Raw genomic sequence first — 19,163 nt, forward strand, 5'->3', positions numbered from 1 at the left:
AGGAGATTACTTTCTTGCTTTTCCTAGGGTATAGTTTCCCTCCTTGTGTTGGAGTTTTCCATCTATTATCCTTTATAGGGCTTGATTTGTAGAAAGATATTGTGCAAGTTTGGTTTTGTCATGGAATATCTTGTTTTCTCCATCTATGTTAATTGAGAGTTTTGCTGGATATAGCGGTCTGGGCTGGCATTTGTGTTATCTTAGGGTCTGTATGACATCTGTCCAGGATCTTCTGGCCTTCATAGTCTCTGGTGAGAAGTCTGGTGTAATTCTGATAGGTCTGTCTTTATATGTTACTTGACCTTTTCCCCTTACTGCTTTTAATATTCTATCTTTGAATTGTGCATTTGGTGTTTTGACTATTATGTGACTGGAGGAATTTATTTTCTGATTTAATCTATGTGGAGTTTGGTAGGATTCTTGTATGTTTATGGGTATCTCTTTCTTTAGGTTAGGGAAGTTTTCTTCTATAATTTTGTCGAAGACATTTACTGCCCCTTTAAGTTGGGATTCTTCGCTCTCTTCTATACCTATTACCCTTAGGTTTGATCTTCTCATTTTGCCCTGGATTTCCTGGATTTTTTAAGTTAGGTTCTTTTTGCATTTTGCATTTTCTTTGACTGTTGTAACAGTGTTTTCTATGGAATCTTCTGCCTCTGATATTCTCTCTTCTATCTCTTGTATTCCATTGATGATCTATGACTCCTGATCTCTTTTCTAGGTTTTCTATCTCCAGGGTTGTCTCCCTTTGTGGTTTCTTTATTGTTTCTATCAATTTTTAGATCCTGGATGGTTTTGTTCAATTCCTTCTCCTGTTTAGTTGTGTTTTCCTGTAATTCTTTAAGGGATTTTTGTGTTTCTTTTTTAAGGGCTTCTACCTGTTTACTGTGTTGTCCTGTATTTCTTTAAGGGAGTTATTTATGTCCTTAAAGTCCTCTAACATCATCATGAGCTGTGATTTTAAATCAGAATCTTGCTTTTCCAGTGTGTTTGGGTATTCAGGACTTGCTGTGGTGGGAGAACTGGGTTCTGAAGATGCCAAGTGGTCTTGGTTTCTGTTGCTTAGGTTCTTGCACTTGCCTCTCGCTATCTCTGGTGTTAGCTGATCTTGCTGTCTTTGAAAGTGGCTTGACCTTCTTTTAAGCCTGGGTCAGCACTCCTGGGAGACCAGCTCTCTCCTGGCATGATTCGGGTACCAAGAGCTATCCTACAGGGTCAGCTCTGGGGGCAGATGGAAACCTGCTTGCTCAGTTCTATCCCCCACTCTTCAACAAAGGCTTGTGAGGTCCACCTATTGCTTGCTTATGGGTCTCTCTAAATGTGTTTCCATCTGCTGCTGAACAGAGCCTCTCCAAAGACGGTTATGTTAGGCTCCTGTCTGTAAGTATAGCAAAGTGTCATTAATATTGTCAAAAGTGTGACCAGGCATTGGTTGGCTATTCCTTCAATCTTTTGCTCCATCTTTATTGTCCCTTTACATTTTGTAGGTAGGACAAATTTTGAGTCAAAAATTTGGTGGGTGAGTTTATGCCCCCTTCCTCCACTAGAAATTCCACCTGGCTACAGAAGGTGGGAACACCGCCACTCCTTTCCCATTTTCTCTTAAAAATATAATATGCCACCCCCCAAAGAAACCCAAAACCCTACAAAATCACCAATATTCTGGAAACATATTAAGTTTAATAAGAATTTGTTAGTACCACCTGCTATATGCTCACTGGAGTATAACAAGAAGATTATGATATAATCTGTGACCTTTAGGGGATTTTAATGTCATACTGCAGTAAGGAAATACACTCACACTTAAAAAAATCTCCTTGAATGTTTAAATACCTCAGACACAGTGCTCTCTTTGGAAGTATAAGAGTAAGGAGCACTAAAATAAACCAGCTAGATAGTAAAACAGGCCAATACTGGCGTTTCTAGAATGTCAATAATGTCTCTGGGGCATCGCCTCCTCTTCAGTATTAATTCTTGTGTGGATTTTTTGTCAGTTACACACTTGCTGTTCAAAATTTCTAGAATTTAGGGGACTTTAAGATATTGAGCCCCACCCACGTCTTCTCAATGATAATTTGCATTTAAAACATCCTTGGGCTGTTTAAACACACAATAAATTTTGAAAAGCATCACCAGAGAGTTCTTGCCACTCTCCAAGATCTTCCTATCAGGCATTCTTCACACTCTCTCTGTGGTTGCCTAGTGCCCTCTCTGCTGTACATGCTTGGCTTTGTTTCCCAGCTTGAGATGGTACCACAGCTCCAGGTTTACTGTGTTAAGTCCAAACCTCATGGAGTTTGGGTTCTTAACATTACACTGCCATTGTATATTTATCCTTCTCTTCCTTTCCAACACCCAAGAACCTAGGGAATCTTGAGACAAGTTTATGAATTCACATTGCATTGTTTTAGAGGTAAATCAGTCTGTGGAATCAAGAAAGTCCTCATTCCCAATTAGTAGTCCAGGATCCTATGGATCTTCCAACATTTTTATTAAACACCCTAGGATTTCAGCAGCAATTTACAGGGTTCCTCAGGAGGAACTGACAGTTTCCTCTTCTCTGATCTCAAGGTCTTTCATTCATAAATCAATTATCCCACTTACTGGAATCCGTTGTCCTCAGTAGGATATAGGTTTAAATATGACTGATGGTTCTAGCTTAGGCAGCTGAATAGGTGTCATTTCACATTAGTTTATTAGTTGCATTCTGGTGTGACAGCTTGGGGAGAAAGAAATTTAAATTCTAAAGGGGTTTCTAGATTTTTCTCACCCCGTTCTCCCAGTGCATGGTGCTCTGAAAAAAACACAAGACATGGACATTTTTAAGACTCCAAATGATTGCCACTTGCAGCTGCATGACCTTGGACAATTGACCTCTGTAGGAAAGCTTCATCATCTTTAAGACATGAATAACAATTTGAGCTGTGTCCCAAGATCCTTGTGGGAATTACAATAACAAGAGATGATCAACATGTAAGGATGGAGATAACTAGAGAGCATGGGACATGTAACATTCACAGATTTTCCTTTACACATTCCTTTAATATAACTTGATAATTATTTCTTGAGATCTGTCATTAAATATCTCAGTTGTAAATGTGATTATGGCATGGTACTAGCTCTAAAGCCAAAGTATATTAGGGAAAATGTATGCAAAAGATGCTTAGAGACTGTGTAAGCCACACAGTACAAAACTAATTAAGCATAGGAAATTTTGAAAAAGGGAGTCACAGACAAGGTGACATTTCACTTACCCTTCCCCAAATACCCTGCCAAAAAATATAATTTGAAAGCTCTACCCTAGAATGTTCTATAATTACTATAGTTGCAAATTCCATTATCTTCTAGAGCAATGGTCCTCAACCTTCCTAATTCAGTGACCCTTTAATACAGTTTTTCATGTTTTGGTTATCTCCCAACCATAATGTTATTTTTGATGCTACTTTGTAACTGTAATTTTGCTACTGTTATGAAACACAGTGTAACTATATGTTATGCAGGATATCTGATATGTGACCTCCATGAAAGAATCCAGAATCTCCGAAGGGCAGGAGCTTTTTTCCCTCTCCTTTGAGACACTGCTGTGGATACCATGGTGAATCTCGCTGATCTCCTCACCTCTTCTCTCCATATCTGTCCAGGGCAAAACTTACTGTATTTTAAGTTATACTAAATCATGACTGATACCTTGATCCCAAGTTTCCTATCTGTTATGCCTCAGGGCTTAATCATTGACAATTTAATTGCCATTCTCTGGCTAAGTCACTTCCAACCCCCACATCCATCAGACATTGTTGTCTCTGTGCCCAAGGATATCTGAAATTCTTGCCTGTGGCTACCCAGCAAGTCACTTCATCCTGAACAATGTATTTCTCCATAGCTTCACATCTCTCCCTTCCCCTCTTGACTGACCACTCAGTGCAGATTTGAGTCTTGTTCTTCCCGCTAGTTTCTCCCAAATTCTAATTCAAGGCAGGACAGGATTTCCCCAATCAACTCCTCATCAGCTTCCAGGGTTCATTTCCTTCTCCCTACAACATAAAAGATCTTAATTGTTCAAATCTAGGATTAGATCAGAAGACTTCAGTTTGGCCATCTTTTGAACCAAGCAGTCCCTTTCCATGAAAGAGTTCTTAGTTCATTCTTAGAAACCTTGTTTGTCCAAGCTTGAGCTCCTTTAAATTATAATTCTGGTGAACCCCAAATCCACCTCAGTCTGATATTCTAGGAGGGGAATGTTGTATATTTTATGGGCCTTGTTGTTCTACCATACAAAATCGTATTATTCTTCTGAAATGGAAGATTAAGTTTCCTAGCGGATGGCTGACTGAAGGCCCAATATCACCAAGTACATAACGATTTGCCTGCAGTTCCCCTGAGGAAGGTTATTAAGAACAACTTAGTCCTTGATAAATGACTATGTTTCTGAAGTAGTAGTTTATATCAAGGTTCCTAAATACACAGCATTTAAATTTTCCCAGACACCTATGTGTCAAACATGCCCTAACAGATGTTTCAAACACACATCCCTTCTTAGTGAAAAAATGCTGTGTAATTCAGGATGCTCCGATGCTCTGCTGTGCTTTAAGCACCATGGTATGTTTATTAATCTGTATCCACTCCTCATTGTGACCTGTGACCAAGATACATGCCTGGCACTTGAAGTCAAATGTTGCTGAAGCCCTTCGAAGATACAGACTGTTGGGATTATACAGAACATGGAAGACTGCAAGGCCTTCCTGAGCCCCTGAGGACGTGGCCCAGCTGGTGGGGTGCTGGCCTAGGACCCTCAGCACTGTATAAGAGGCTCATGCCTCTAACTCCCTGCACTTGAGGATGGAGGCAGGAGGCTCAGAAGTTCAAGGTCCACCTGCTGAGATGGCTCCAGCGGATAGAGGCACTTACCAAGCAAGCCTGACAAGCTGAGCTTGATCCTCACAGCCACTGGTAGAAGGAAAGAACCATAAAATTGGTTTTATTCAATAACCAAACATCCCCTCTTAGCATGCATGCAAAGAAACATCTATGTACCATGTAGCTATGTTTCGATATGAGTTTCTCCTGTTAGGGGATCATAGTACTGTCATCAGAGGACACTCCCAAGTGTTAACAACCCTTAAGTCATGGAGAAGCACGTATGGAAACTTTGTCTTGTTCCAAACAAGACTTTTTCTTTGCTTTCCTTTCTTTCTTTCTTTCTTTCTTTCTTTCTTTCTTTCTTCCTTTCTTTCTTTTTACTTTTTCTTTCTTTTCTTTTCTTTTTTTTCTGCTACTCTAGCTGAAGTGCTGAGTCAGGAAGTCAGGAAGTCAGGGATAATTATTTTATATAAATACAGCTGTACACCGGATTCATTATTCATCGAGATTCATATGTCTGGTCAGCCTCTACTCAGCCCTTATTTCACCTCACGTCATTCTCTGAGTCATTGTAAGTCTTGTCAAGTACACTGACATAGGACCACCATGGGTGACCATTGAGCACAGGCTGAGCAGAAGCAAGGGCCTTGTTCTTACAGTCACAACAGTTGCATCAGCATATCGAGAGGTCCACCACTTCTGTGGCTGTACCAAACTTCAAATTCCATGAGAGGTTCTCTGACACTGGGAAAGGCGCTGTCATGTGAGTTTTGCCTTCATTGCTCAACAGATATTCAGGGGTCTATGTGTTCTATGTGGTTTAACATTTGCTTCCTCTCTTCATCACAGCTCAATTCTATTTCCTGCTTCTCCTCATTGATGGCTGCCCCTTTACCCATGAGACGGGCAAAGAATTCCATTGGCAACACTTTCCACCTACAGGGTGTTGTGAATTCAGTAATGAGCAGGGCCTTCCTTAGTGTAAAGTCTCTTTGACAATGGCTGGTACCACAAACTGGTTTTTAGCCTTGCTATAAATCCTGAAACAAGTTTGCCAACTCGTGCGTTCAAGGCCAGTCTAAGAACATAATGCACTGTGGTCTGGGCTGCAGGGAACCTTTCAGTAAGGTTACAGTGCAGGAGTACTGACTCACTGGGTTAAGCACTTACTGTGCTAACATGAAAGTTTGAGTTCAGGTCTCTGAAGTGTATGAAAAACTGAGGAATGGCATTTCATTTCTGTCTCCCAGTACTGGGCAGAGGAACACAGTAGATCCCTGGGAGCTCCCAGCTGGCCCAACAAACAGCGCATGCTGTACATCCATGAAAAGACTCAAGAAACAAGTTAGGGTGGAGAAATGATTGAAGAAGATATCCTGATGTAAACCACATGGGGAAGGACATATCCATACACCATATACAAGAGAGGAAGAGAGACAGAGTGAGGAAGGGAGAGAGAGAGAGTGAGAAGGAGGGAGGGAAGGAAGGAAGGAGGGAGATAGAGAGACCTGAAGACTCAAAGGAAAGAAAGTGATTGCTTTAGAATTGATAGAGCCAACCTAATTCACCTGGTCATGATAATTTCTCTGCTTCCATTCACACTTGCACTTGGTCTTTTCTCTATAGATCCTTTGTGTAAGCTCTGGGCTACAGGAATGTCTCTGTGAGGCTGCTGTCAAGAAGAGCTGCCAGAGAATCAGCTCCTACAATGGGAGCAGATTCCTTCTATGATTGTAAATGGATCATTATAAGCTCAGCATAATGAATCAGTAATTGCCTAAGAGGTGATGTATTTGGGAGAGTTTTTAAGCTAAATAATTTCTAACATACAGTATTGCAGCAATTAAGCTAAAATGATCACACAGTCACACTTGACTGCTGCAGGCTTTCTCTCTCACCCTCTGGCCCTTCAGTCTTTCTATCTTCCCCCTACCTCTCTCCATCCTCCCCTCCATCCTTTATGTCTTTTTTCATTCTCACCCCCTTCTTCTCTTCTCTATAAACCTTATATTCTAATGGTCACCAGTCACTGCAATCAACACACACACACACACACACACACACACACACACACACACACAGAGCGGAGGACACATAGACATACTTTAACTGTTTATATGTTCAAAACCATAGAGAATGGCTAAGATTGGCCATGTGCATCTCAGAAATCATGCATCTATCCCCGAGCCAATTACATAAATCTAAAAGGACCCATGAGCCAGACAGCAGGTAAACAAATGGCAGTTTCCATTTAAACATCCTCATTACAGTGGGGAAAAGTGCTTCTCAGAAGCAGCAGGCAATTTGGGAGGTACAAAGCATTAGTATGTCTGCCCAGCCCCTCCCTTGTAAATGCATTGTGATAACTTACATAAAGTAAAAAAATAGACCTTCTCCATGTTTTCAAAAGACCTATGATTTCCACCATTTTCTCTTATATTCTGTTTTAGTATTCTTGTAGCAAAGTATGAACCAGGAACCAGGCATAAACTCGGTGGCACTGTCTTCTTCATACAGACTCTTGAATAACCTATAGCCATAAACAGGATATCACATTTTTTCCAGTCAGGATAACTAGATATTTTGGAATTGATTTTAATTAGGAATGTAAAAAGTAAAGCAATAGATAAAGGCTGGTGAAGAACAGGACAAAGAGCTGAAAGTGGAACTCAGTTCATGAGAAAGCAGACATATTGAGAAACAAGAACCCAACACATGTATGTGGGACATTGTTGTGTGTGCTGAGTAGAGTAGACAGAGATGTAGTCACTGGTCCTACCATAATTATTGAGGAGCGCTGCTGAGTCCCACCCATAGTAGGACATAGAGAGTCAGGTTTCACCAAGGGGGAACTGCCCTGATTCTGGGATTTCAAAGTGGCCTGTAGCTATGACAGATTCTGCAAGTTTGATAAAGCAGGAACTAATGTTTGAAGCAGATGGAGATTTAAGTATAGGCAATCTAGTTGTTGACTGGTTACATTACCTAATAAACATGCTGACACTGCCTTTGTTAAGGTTTCCAGAATGTCAAATGAACAGGATGAGCATGCCTTCTCTACTTCATAGGATAGCTACAATTGCCTCTGAAAAGAAAGACTTTTCATTTAACTGAATTTTGTAAAATTTTCTATTGTGTCTGGCCTGTCTCATCATGGAGAAACCATAAAAAAGAGGGATGCTAAAGAACGAAGTGAAGTTGGGGAAAACAGTAATCCTTGGGGAAAAACATCATACTCTACAAGCATAAGAATTGACTATTTTATTTTAAGGATTATTGTGTCCAGAATATGGAAAATGAAAACAGAATCTTGAACCAATGGCTATACTGGGAACACCTCCCCACCACACCTTGCTTTGAAATCATCGAATCCCTTCACTGGACTGCCTGTTTACTCCCCTTACAGCCTGGACTGCCTGTTAGGGGAGTCCCTTACAGCCTTCTAGATATGCCTATATCGTTAGCTTTGGCCAAAGATTTTCCTATATCTTATACACATCTCAGAAATTTCTAGAAAAAAGTATTTCAAATATATACTATTACTTCACTTATAATCTTAAAATATTGTCAGTATAGCAGTATTTTCAATTCCTCAGCTTTCTTAATACCCCAAGGCTTTTTTTTTCCTGTTACACATTGTAGAAGACAGATTATCTCCCAAAAGAAGGAACTAAGCAGGTCCTGCCTCCCATGTAGAATGAGGATTCACATCATTCTTGGTTATTGGGAGAAGACCATAACTTGAGCCAAGCTCATTACCTCTTCGTAATCAGTGTCAATGTTCAATTCTCCTTGTCAAAAACAGTCCGGCTTGATTTCTTTTCACTGGCGCAATAAGGAAAACTCTGTGAAGCTCCCTTTCAACTGAGGGTGTGGAATGTGCACATGCACTTGCCTGAGAGTCTGCTGTTGAACTGGATCTGATAAATAGCAGTGAAATCATGCCAAATGGGCTCTCCACAGATGCTATGATCGACAGCTGTCAGATGCAGTGACAAATCAGACTGTCTTTCAAGAGCAACATGATTCATAGACCTCATTACAGGTGAATAGATGGAGCATGCGGACTGGCTATGGGCCTCTGGGCATTTGTTCTCAAAAAAAAATGCCAATGGGAAGAACACATGGGATAAATGGCTAAGCCAATCCCTTTACCTACTATACTCTTCCCTGTAAACTAAATTCCTGTTGAGCAATCCACATGAGCAGCTGTTTGTAAAGAGCTTCACATTAGCAGGGTTATTTATTGCATGTCTATCTTACTTATGCCGTTTGTCTTTCCATTTACTTTACCTGCCCATGGAGCTTGTGTTGTTTTCAGGCCATGATGCTGACACTGAATGTGGAAAACAATATAAAGTCAGGTCTCTGATGCCCAGAAATGTCACTGGGCAACTTGCATTTTTAGTCAGTATGAGTGACTCTTTCAAAATGAAGTCAGGGATATGACCAGGGAGATTTGTCACAGATTCAAATCAAGCTTCCATAGTATCATAGTTGGTTTTCTGTTGCTGTGATAAGGCACGGACAGCAACCAATATAAGGAAGGAAGAATTAACTTCGCCTTACTCTTTCAGGTAACAATTCTCTGTTGAGTGGAGTCTGAGAATAAACTCAAGCTGGAACTGGATGCAGAAACTGAAGCAGATCACTAAGGAATGCTGCCTGTTTGCTTGCTTTCCACTGCCTTTCTTGTACAATCAGAGGTGATATGGTGGGTGGGTTTACAATAATTCAGTCACTAACCATGAGAATGCCTCATAAACAATCCCACAGACCACTATATGGGGGCACTCTGTCAATTGATTCTGCCTTTTCCCGGATGGATCAAGTTGAAAACCTATATTAACTATCACAAACAGGACAAGTGAGTCTAGAAGGAAGATAAGACAGGCAAGAGAATAAAATGCTCAGGTCCATTGTATCTGCTTTAGATATTTTACAGATGTTACAAATAACGAGAGAATGCTTTAATTTAGAGGTTATACATGAAAATCACTGTGACTGTTAAAAGAACATTCTGAATGCTTTAGTTCCACAGGCTGCTGTACTCAAAGGGCAGACTACTTACCAGTCTCTCTGGGATGGATCAGCTACTGGGTGATTGTCAAGCACTCCAGGGAGATAAGAGATATCCACAAAGATCCTAGATCTGTCAATCTTCAGTAGCTCTTTTGATGTTAAAAATTAGAAAGAAAGAAATAACTATAAAGGGATGTGGTAAATTCTTTCTTTGGCAGCATCTCTGTTAGAACATTTCAGAGTAGATGTGTCGAAGCTTGGGAAAGACCTAGGCTGGTTTTTGTTGTTGTTGTTGTTGTTGTTGTTTGTTTGTTTGTTTTTTTGTTTTTTGGGGGGGGGGTTTGTTGTTGTTGTTCTTTTTGATAATGCAAAGAATGTGAGCTCTTGGAATCCTTGGAATACAAATCCTCTCACAACACATGATGATCACCCACATTCAAGATGAAGTAATGGTTAAAAGGAATTGAAGTCCAAGTTCGTCTCAGATTTTGTAAACGCTCAGTGGTTTTATTAATTGAAATTGGGGTCAGTCTTTTTTCTGACCCCAACATATTTTCTGTGGCTTTCCTGGGAATACTTCCAACCAGACTGCTCTCTTTGTAAGCCGAGTGCTTTCGGTAACTTTATAAATCATTCTTCATATTAATATCATCATGTCTCATAATAAAACATACATGTTCTGATATTTTTATTCCTCAAAGTGTCATCTCACACTTCATCTGAAATCGATCCACTAGCAAGTCAACAGCCAATCACCAACTAAACTAACACAGAAAGGGGGCCCTGGTTGCGGAGATATCCTGTGACACCTAAAGGCCATGAACTTGTTAAAGGCAAAGTTGAGAAGAGCTTGCAGCTCTTGACTCTCAATCTTGACTATCGGTATTGTTAGAAGTACTCATAAGACACAGGAACGGGAAGATGGGGAATATGAATCTCTTACTGCCTGGAAAGCATCAACAATTTTGTTTAGGTGCATAATATATTTCATTCTCCCTATGGGGAAAGGATCAGCATCAGTGAACTAGATAATGTCACTATGCTTTTTCCAATCTTCAGGGGAAAATCTATTCCTAGAGGCAGAAAGGCTGGTTACCAGAAAATAGCTGTCAATCTTTATTCAGGTCACCTGCAACTGCCTTTCCACAGGGAAAAGGCAAATGGAGACAATTTTTCCAAAAACCTAGATGAAAGTTAGTGAAGTACATATGTGCCACTGTTTATTTAAAATAAGCCTTATTAAATCAAGTGCTGTAAATAAGTATAGAATTATTTGGAGCCTGGCATGTGGTTATCTTTATGCAATTTCAAAAGTAGAAAATCAAAAGCAATTGAAGACTCCACTTCTGTGTCATCTTCAATCTCAGTCATGCTATATAACAACGACAACAACAACAAAGAATTAAGGACCTCACAACGTTTGTACGTTTATTCTATTAGCTGTTACATAGGACTAAGACAAGGACAAGCTGATCTATTCCAAATAATATACAAGTGGGCAATGTTGGTGCTTTCATATACAACTTCTCAAGCAACACCTCACCTTGCCAACCCAGTTAGGTGAGACCATGCTCTGCTTCCTGAATCTTACAGGACTAACAGGAATAACACTAAACTTGTCAAGTGGTCTCACTTATAGGAGTCAGACTGTGGTTACAGTAACTGGGTAATAACTGCTTTTGATAATTCAAGATAATGAAGTGAGGAGGGTCTATACAGATAGGACTATTCAGGGGGCCAGCAATATTAGCACCATGATTCACCTCACATCAGATGGGCTCTCAGCCACTCTACCATCCAATCTTCTTCCCCCTTTTTTTGTCTTTCATATGTACTATAATTTTCTTATTATCAGGAATCATACCCTGAACATAAGAGTAAACGATAACAATTTGTAGAATGAGAGATAAATGACTCTGTCTTCCATAGCTAATATGGGCATTTTGTCTACTTTGGCACCTGAATGAGTTTAACACATAAATGAATATGTAGTAGTAAAAAGGTGTTCCCTAGAAATGAATGGAGAAGAAGGCTCTAAACAGAAAGGAAGATAAATTGTCCTCATTTGAATTAAAGTTTTATTTCTTCTCCTTATGCACTGGCCAGCTAATTTCTGAGAAACATAGACAATAGTCTTTAAAATACCTTACTGTGAGGATGACAATATTTTGATGGAAGAAAAGTTAAACTTTTAGACTCATAAATCTATGGTCTTAAAACATACTGTTAGTAACATATCTCCCAGGACTTTAGCTGTTGTGGAAGCAATTTCTAGACCATTCTGGAAATAATCCTGAAAATCGACCTGGGGGGGGCTAAAGATTGGATAGTAGAGTGGCTGAGAGTCCATCTAATGTGAGGTGAATTGTGGTGGTAATATTGCTGCTCCCCCCGCCGTATATTCCTATCTGTATAGACCCTACTCATATCATTATCTGAGATTATCAAAAGCAGTCATTACCCAGTTAGTGTAACCGCAGTCTAACTTCTAAACAAAACCTTCAAAACCTCTCTTCCGAAGCCAGATTTCAAAAGAAGCAAGTCTCTAAAGACAGAGAGAATCAAGTCAATAGGCTTGATGTGTGCCTTGTTTTCGTTCTCAAAGGAAGTTAATAATGGAAGCTCCTCTTGTAGGATCAAATCTAATTCTGTAGCCAACAGTTGGTTTACAAAGCTATTTTTACTCATCTAATAATTTATAGATGCAACTGGCAAAAATAGTTTGGCGATAAAGAGATTTATCTGTCAGCTGGAGAGTCTGGGAAGGGAAGCAGAAGCTACAATAAGAACTCTGGCTGTACCTCACCAGAAGGAGTCTGTCAAGCTTCCAGGGCAACACATGCAGCTTTCCTAATAGCATTTGAAGTACCCAGGCTATTAGCCCTTTGCTGAGCTTTCCTGAGGCACAACTGATTTTTTTTTTCTTTGTGAGAGCAGCCTGAAGCATCGGAATGGATTTGGTCCACAAGAAGAAGCTTTTCATGAGTCAAACTCACATTAGTCCCTAATGATGTCTTCAAAGATGGCGAAATATCTAATGAAGGACATTTGGTGCAGACAGAAGCCCTGCCAGGAGTGAAACTTCTGCTGTAGAGGCCTTGTGGCTTTGCATGGATCAACAGGTTAGCTGTATTTATCCATTTTGATGAAGCTCTTGTGCAGATCAATTTACAAGAAGAAGGCACTGTGGTTTCAGAGGCATCAGTCCATGATTATAGGGCCCCATTGCTTTTGTATCCACACGGAGGTAGAACATCACAGTCATAATCATTAAGTAGATCAAAGTGAGTGACCTAGTAGATGGTATAAGTGATGGGGTGATGGCAGGAACAAGATATGCTTTTTAAAATACGCCTCAGGTTTTACTTCCTCTAACTAGGCCCTAGATTCTGTAGCCCATTCAGCAATGGAAAAGTTAAGAGATTGATCCATGGATAAACTTACCATCATCATTACCCAGTCATTTCACAGTAGTGGCACTTGCTTGGACCGACCCTTCAATGTATAAAACCTTGGAGGCAATTTCTAGTCAAATCATAACAACCACCCCAAAGTAGGTTCTCCAAATCCCTCTCTGGAAATGTTCCTCAGAACTAAACATTCCTCCTACTTCCCTGTCTGCATCTTTTTGTTATGAAAGTGACTATAAGTACACACTATGCATCTGGCACACAGAGACGTGCTTACAAAGTCCTACAAAGGTAGGGCTTTTCCTCTGAAGATCTTAGCATCCTCACCTCTTCATAATATTCACAAAGTAACAAGTACAGACGTGGGGTGCTGGGGTGATCATCTGTGAGCCTGGAGGTGGGGAGAAAAGGAGATCTGAACTGCAGATAATTTTTGAGGCTATTGATGGTCCAGAGAGTGGAGGAAAAGTGTATCTATGATCTAGAAGGTTGGTAATAGAGACAGACATCAATGTCAGAAATGTATCCACACCACTACCATGTTCTAACTTTCATTGTGACTATCTGAGTGTGTATTTTTCATGTCTGGTTCTACATCATACAACCTTAAGCATAACAGTCAGTTGTGTTCATACTTCTGTTTCCTTACAACCTCAGTGCAACTTATTAAAAAGAGCTGCGATTGAAAGTATCCTGTGTTAAAAGGTTTTAGAAATCTCTGCATGGCCCAGGAGATAGTTGTAGACCTCACATAATGGTTTAATGTCAGTGGCCACATGGAATACACACACACCCATGTCTGTCAGATGCACCAGAATCAGCTGAGAACCAAGACCCAACTTTTAACTTTTCTGGTAATTATCTTTGCTGATAGAGACAATGTGTCTGCTGACTTTAAGTTAGCTCTCCACCTTGGTCTCATCTCCCCAGCTGCACATTATATTGGAGCCAAGTTCTCAGGGGGAACAATGTTCAAAGTTTCAGAATTAGGTCACTGCCTAGCACCATCATTAGATAGGAATGAGTGAGACCTCACTAGGGATTCATAGAGAACGGATCCCTAAATTGATATAAGGCTGCAAGCTATTTCTCCTAAGGGACAAGGCATTGAAGCTGGACAGGTTGAGTTTCTGAGCTTGCCGGAGAGACATACAGATGGCAATTCTCATAAAAATATAATGTAAATTAACCTGTCTCAACAGCTAGTGACCTTCTATTAGTGGATGAATGTTGTTCTAAAAATATAAAAAATAAAACTGCTGTCTTTTATCCCACACTAGGTCCGGCACTGTGGTGTCCCAAGATATCTGCTAGATATCTTGGCGGAAGCACATCCCAACTCCGCAACAGCGGCCCAGTGTCTCCAGTCACTATACACTTTCTAACATTCAAACCATCACATAAAAGAACACACAACACAATAACCTTTGGCCCAATTGATAAGATATAATTACCCATCTAAAATACAAAGCCCAATACACATCCATCCCTTAAGAACATTAATAACAACTTGTAAATACACAGAGCGGAATCTTAATGTCACCTGCCATGGTCTCCTCCTCTTCCTTCAAACTTCTCTCCCGCCCATCCTTCCTTCTTGTCCAGTGACAGATCTCCTTTTATCTTGTGCCTGCCTCACCTGTGACATCATCCCACAGATGAAATATTTTTGTATAAATTATATGTATGATAAAATCATTTGCACTTACATGTATTTCCACTAGGCTCATATTATGCATATGGAGTCTGTACATGGTATATGGGGTCTGTTCTGCAGGTTACCTCTTTGAACAGCAATGGAACACCCTTAAAAATGAGTCACAATTCCTAAGCTACAATGAACCACTCACATGACAAGGCTACAGACATGTACTTTGGAAATTATGCACTCAGGGATATGTTTTTGCCTAAAGTCTAAGGTTAGGGTTCTACATTTTTATTGCTCAAGTAATTATCATATCTACTAGCCCCTTAATTGAAAGAAGTCAAAATTCAGGTAAAAAAAAAACATAGCAAACCAAGGAACAACAAATATACTTCCAGACTCATTACTGTTATGTTACGAAATCTCAACAGAATCCATATCCTAATTGTATCATGTGGGTCAGAAGTCTTATGTTAAGTGAAGCAGATAAGATCCACCTGTATGATTCTCATAAACATAAACATGAGCCATATGTGGAAAAAATCACATGCTAATATTGAATGCATAAGTGCAATCAACAATTTCCCTCAGTCTCTGACACATAATAAAATAATGGCTAAGCCTTTAGAATAGGTGCTTCCCAAAACACAGGGACTAGCACTGAGTGTGCACTGGTTTTGTTCTATTTTAGTTTGTTTTATTTTTAGAGTCTCATTCATAGACAGTAATTGTTTGTGATCGTTTGAATGTTATTATTCCTGGGTATTGCTTTCTGTTCAAAATTTGTGACTTCTTGGGACACTCCTTCTGCTTCTTTCTGTCCCTATCTGCCCTTGTTGGTGCCTTTGTTGAGAGGCAATTCTAAAGCAGAAAATGTCTCCAGTAGACATATGGGAAAAAGGGATAAACTTACTTATACATAGTGAAATTTTGTAAGACATAATGTGATGTGAGTTGTACAGTCGCCTAGCTAGACATCCATTGGCGATATAAATGAGATTCTGCAATAAGATATTCATAAATAATCTATGAAATGAAATCTTGAATATTGAAAGATTTTGATGATTTGCATGTGCTTTATAAATATATCAAATATTATGATTCAAGAAATTGGAATGAGGTTTTAGTAATGTGTCTTATTCAGCTTTGGCTCTTCATCCAAATTCTTTATCAAGTCTCTACTGACACCTTCTTAAGCAACAGCACTGAGGTGCAGGCTTGGAATTCCTCCTTGCCTGAATTAGTATTTGGTTGGCCATCAAAACATGATCTTTATACAGTCTCTCTTGACATATCATTATATTGAAAATGGTCCAGAAAGCACACCCTGACCACTTTACCAATCATAGATTTTTTAAAAAAGAGATCCAAGTGTGAAATCTCAATACTGTTTTGTGTGGCAAGAAAGGAGAAAGGGGAAGTGTAAAAGTGGAAAAAAAAGTCAGTAGGCATAGGGACTGCAGTTGGTTGCCACTGATGTAGTTTTGATTGGTAATGAAGCTTCAGTCAACTTATCCTGTGGATTGTGATCATAACATGAATCGCAAGAAATAAACAATCGAACATAATAGGTTGCTTGAAACACAGGTCGCACTTCTTAAAAAAAAAAAGCCACCTTTTTTTTTTTTACTAAATGCAGGCTTGACGATGTTGGTATATATAGAACTGGTTCCGTTTTTATTTTTAAAAAAATGAGGTCATAAGTTCTTGGGAGTTTATGAAAGATCCAGAGATTGGAGGATCAAGAGGAACTCCGTGTTTCCTCTCTTTGCTTTTATTCAGGCTCGTGTGTGGGAAGAAGGCATTTGTTCCCATGTATCTAAAACATAAGAACGGCAAGGTCAGTTAACGTGTATTAGAATCACTATTGATGATCACCAGATTTTAGGTTGTAAGCTGGTTATATCATTACATTTAAATTTCATGGTAGTTCTGTGAGGTTAGCCTCTGTTTTGTAGGAGTTGAGCCTCATCATTATCTAAGGTCCTTGGAATGAGCAGTGTGGCTGAGACTCCACAGGAGTACCTGCCTGATGCACAGCCGTGTTCTTATTGCTGCTGGTGCTGCCACGAGTCACAAGCCACCAATCTACTGAAGTTGTTATCCATCATGATTTGGGGATAGTGAAGCCTTTACACAATTACATTGTTATTTTTTTACAGGGATGTTTGATCAATTGATTTAAAATGTTCTTTCCTTCACTAGAATCCCAAAGTTACCATATAATCAATTTCTTCTAGGAAGAAATTTAACCCTTATTTTACTGAAACAAGAGCACCAAGGGTTGACTTTCCTTGTTGGTATAAAAACCTCATGTTCTTCAGCACTCTGCAAACAGTTGATTTTTTTTCAACTGATTCTAAGATATAAGGAGAATCAGAACTTTAATAGCTATCATCAACAGCCCAGTGAAAAGCCCTGAGTAATGTCTGACGTGGAGGCTTTTCCCTGCAAGAAATCTAACCTCTGACAGAGGAATGGCAGATTCTAAGACGATCCACAAAGTTTTGCTAGCTTAGTATACTTTAGATATTTCGCTAACTTGACAGTTCGCTAACTTGTTCAGTTTTGCTTAAGGGAATATATAGATACCACTTATGACCAGGCCTAGATTCTTTTGGGTGATGGCTTCAAGATCTTGAACTATAAATAAGCCAGGTTTCAGTTATTGGGTTTGGAGTAGAAGTAAAAAAAAATCGCTTCAGATATGAAAGCTTAATAAAGAAAGCTTTGTTTTTTGAATGCTGAGCGAGGTAGCCAGATTCTGCCACGCTTTAAAAGAACGGGAACACAAAGTGATGGGGAGCAGGGGGTGCTGTTGCATTCACGAATCAAATTTTTGACACAAGAAGTTAAACAAGGAAGTTAGCATTGGTGATGGGGCCTTATCTGGGTCACCTGACTTCAGGGTCCTTGAGTCAGCTTTTACAGTCAGGCCCCCTCCTGGACTCTCTGATTTGGAATTTAGAGTGATCAAGGAATAAAAGATCAGGGAAGCAGCATACAGTCAATTGAACAAAGATCAAAGGAGTGAGTAAGCTGCATATAATCAATTAAGTCAAGAGAGGCTGCACATTTAAGATTTGTGTGCCTTGGTTTGGCTAACGGGACAACAGCATCTTCCCTCTTTACATCTTTTACTGGTTAACAAACCAACAGGAAACATCTGAAGAACCAGAGGAGGAGTTCAGTTTGGGGGCCTAGAAACATGAACTCAGTCTTGATCCTTCCAGCAAGGTAGAACTCATTCCTGGGATGGCTAAACTCAGGAAACTACCTCCTTACACAGTGTGGTCTTCCTTTAGGAATCTTGTTCAAGATCATGTGGTCTTGAGAATGGTGACTTTCCATATTTGCACTTTGAAAGGATTTATTCCTGATTCTTGTGACAGATGCTATGCTGAGCTGCCCAGAACAGTCATTCATTGGGAATTATTCTTTCCTTTTGCTAGCAAAGAACACTGCAAGAAGAGCCCTGTCTAAGAGCACTCTAATAACATTATATCTGCTTAAGTAAATAAAACTTCTAGCCCCAAATCACCCTTCCTTCCAGGTAAACCCAAACTTACTGGCTGTCAGATTAACAGCCACTTCTGTTTCTCTCTGCCCCATGAAGACACAACTCTGAAGGACCGTTTAAAATCCCAGAGCTATGAATAGGGGTGACAGTGGCTTCATGAGGCTGCATTACTGCATAACTTTCTCTGTATTCTACTCTACTCTTTTGCCTGCATTCCACAAAAGAGTATCGGCCTCTATTTCCAAGAACACTCAACCTGTCACAATGGTACAACAGAATTTCTTCAATCACTTTTGTTCTCTCATATTTTCATGCCAATAGAGTATGAGAATTTGTGAGGAAGGTACAGGAAATACTAGGAGCATATACAGACAGCCTATCATTTAGCTAGGTAACAGTGTCATTATATGCCATGGGTATTTCCATTATAAAAAAAAAATCTAAGCGGTCTGAAGAGATTGCTCAATGGTTAGAACTAATTGACTGCTCATCCATTGGCTACAGATTCTTACCTCAGAGAACATTGCACACATGTGGCACATAGACATACATACCAGCAAACATTTACACACTAGAATAGAATAGAACAGAACAGAATAATGTGTAACTTCAAATACACCACCAAAAATTTTTAATTTATATTTAAATTGCACCTGACAAATATTGAGCCATACCAAATGAAACACATAACTAATTAAAGCCACTGCTT

General features: G+C 39.6%; 1 long non-coding RNA gene across 1 annotated transcript; it reads right to left on the bottom strand.

Annotated features, from left to right (window-relative positions):
- Positions 1-16,590: 16,590 nt before the first annotated feature.
- Positions 16,591-18,643, bottom strand: LOC120094105 (uncharacterized). Its single transcript, XR_005488037.2, has 2 exons — positions 18,504-18,643; positions 16,591-16,753 (listed from the first exon to the last, which is right to left on the bottom strand). It is a non-coding gene; the product is annotated as an uncharacterized LOC120094105 (long non-coding RNA).
- Between the last annotated feature and the right edge of the window lie 520 nt (positions 18,644-19,163).

Source organism: Rattus norvegicus, chromosome 8 (genome assembly GCF_036323735.1).
Source record: "Rattus norvegicus strain BN/NHsdMcwi chromosome 8, GRCr8, whole genome shotgun sequence".
Classification (NCBI taxonomy): domain Eukaryota; kingdom Metazoa; phylum Chordata; class Mammalia; order Rodentia; family Muridae; genus Rattus; species Rattus norvegicus.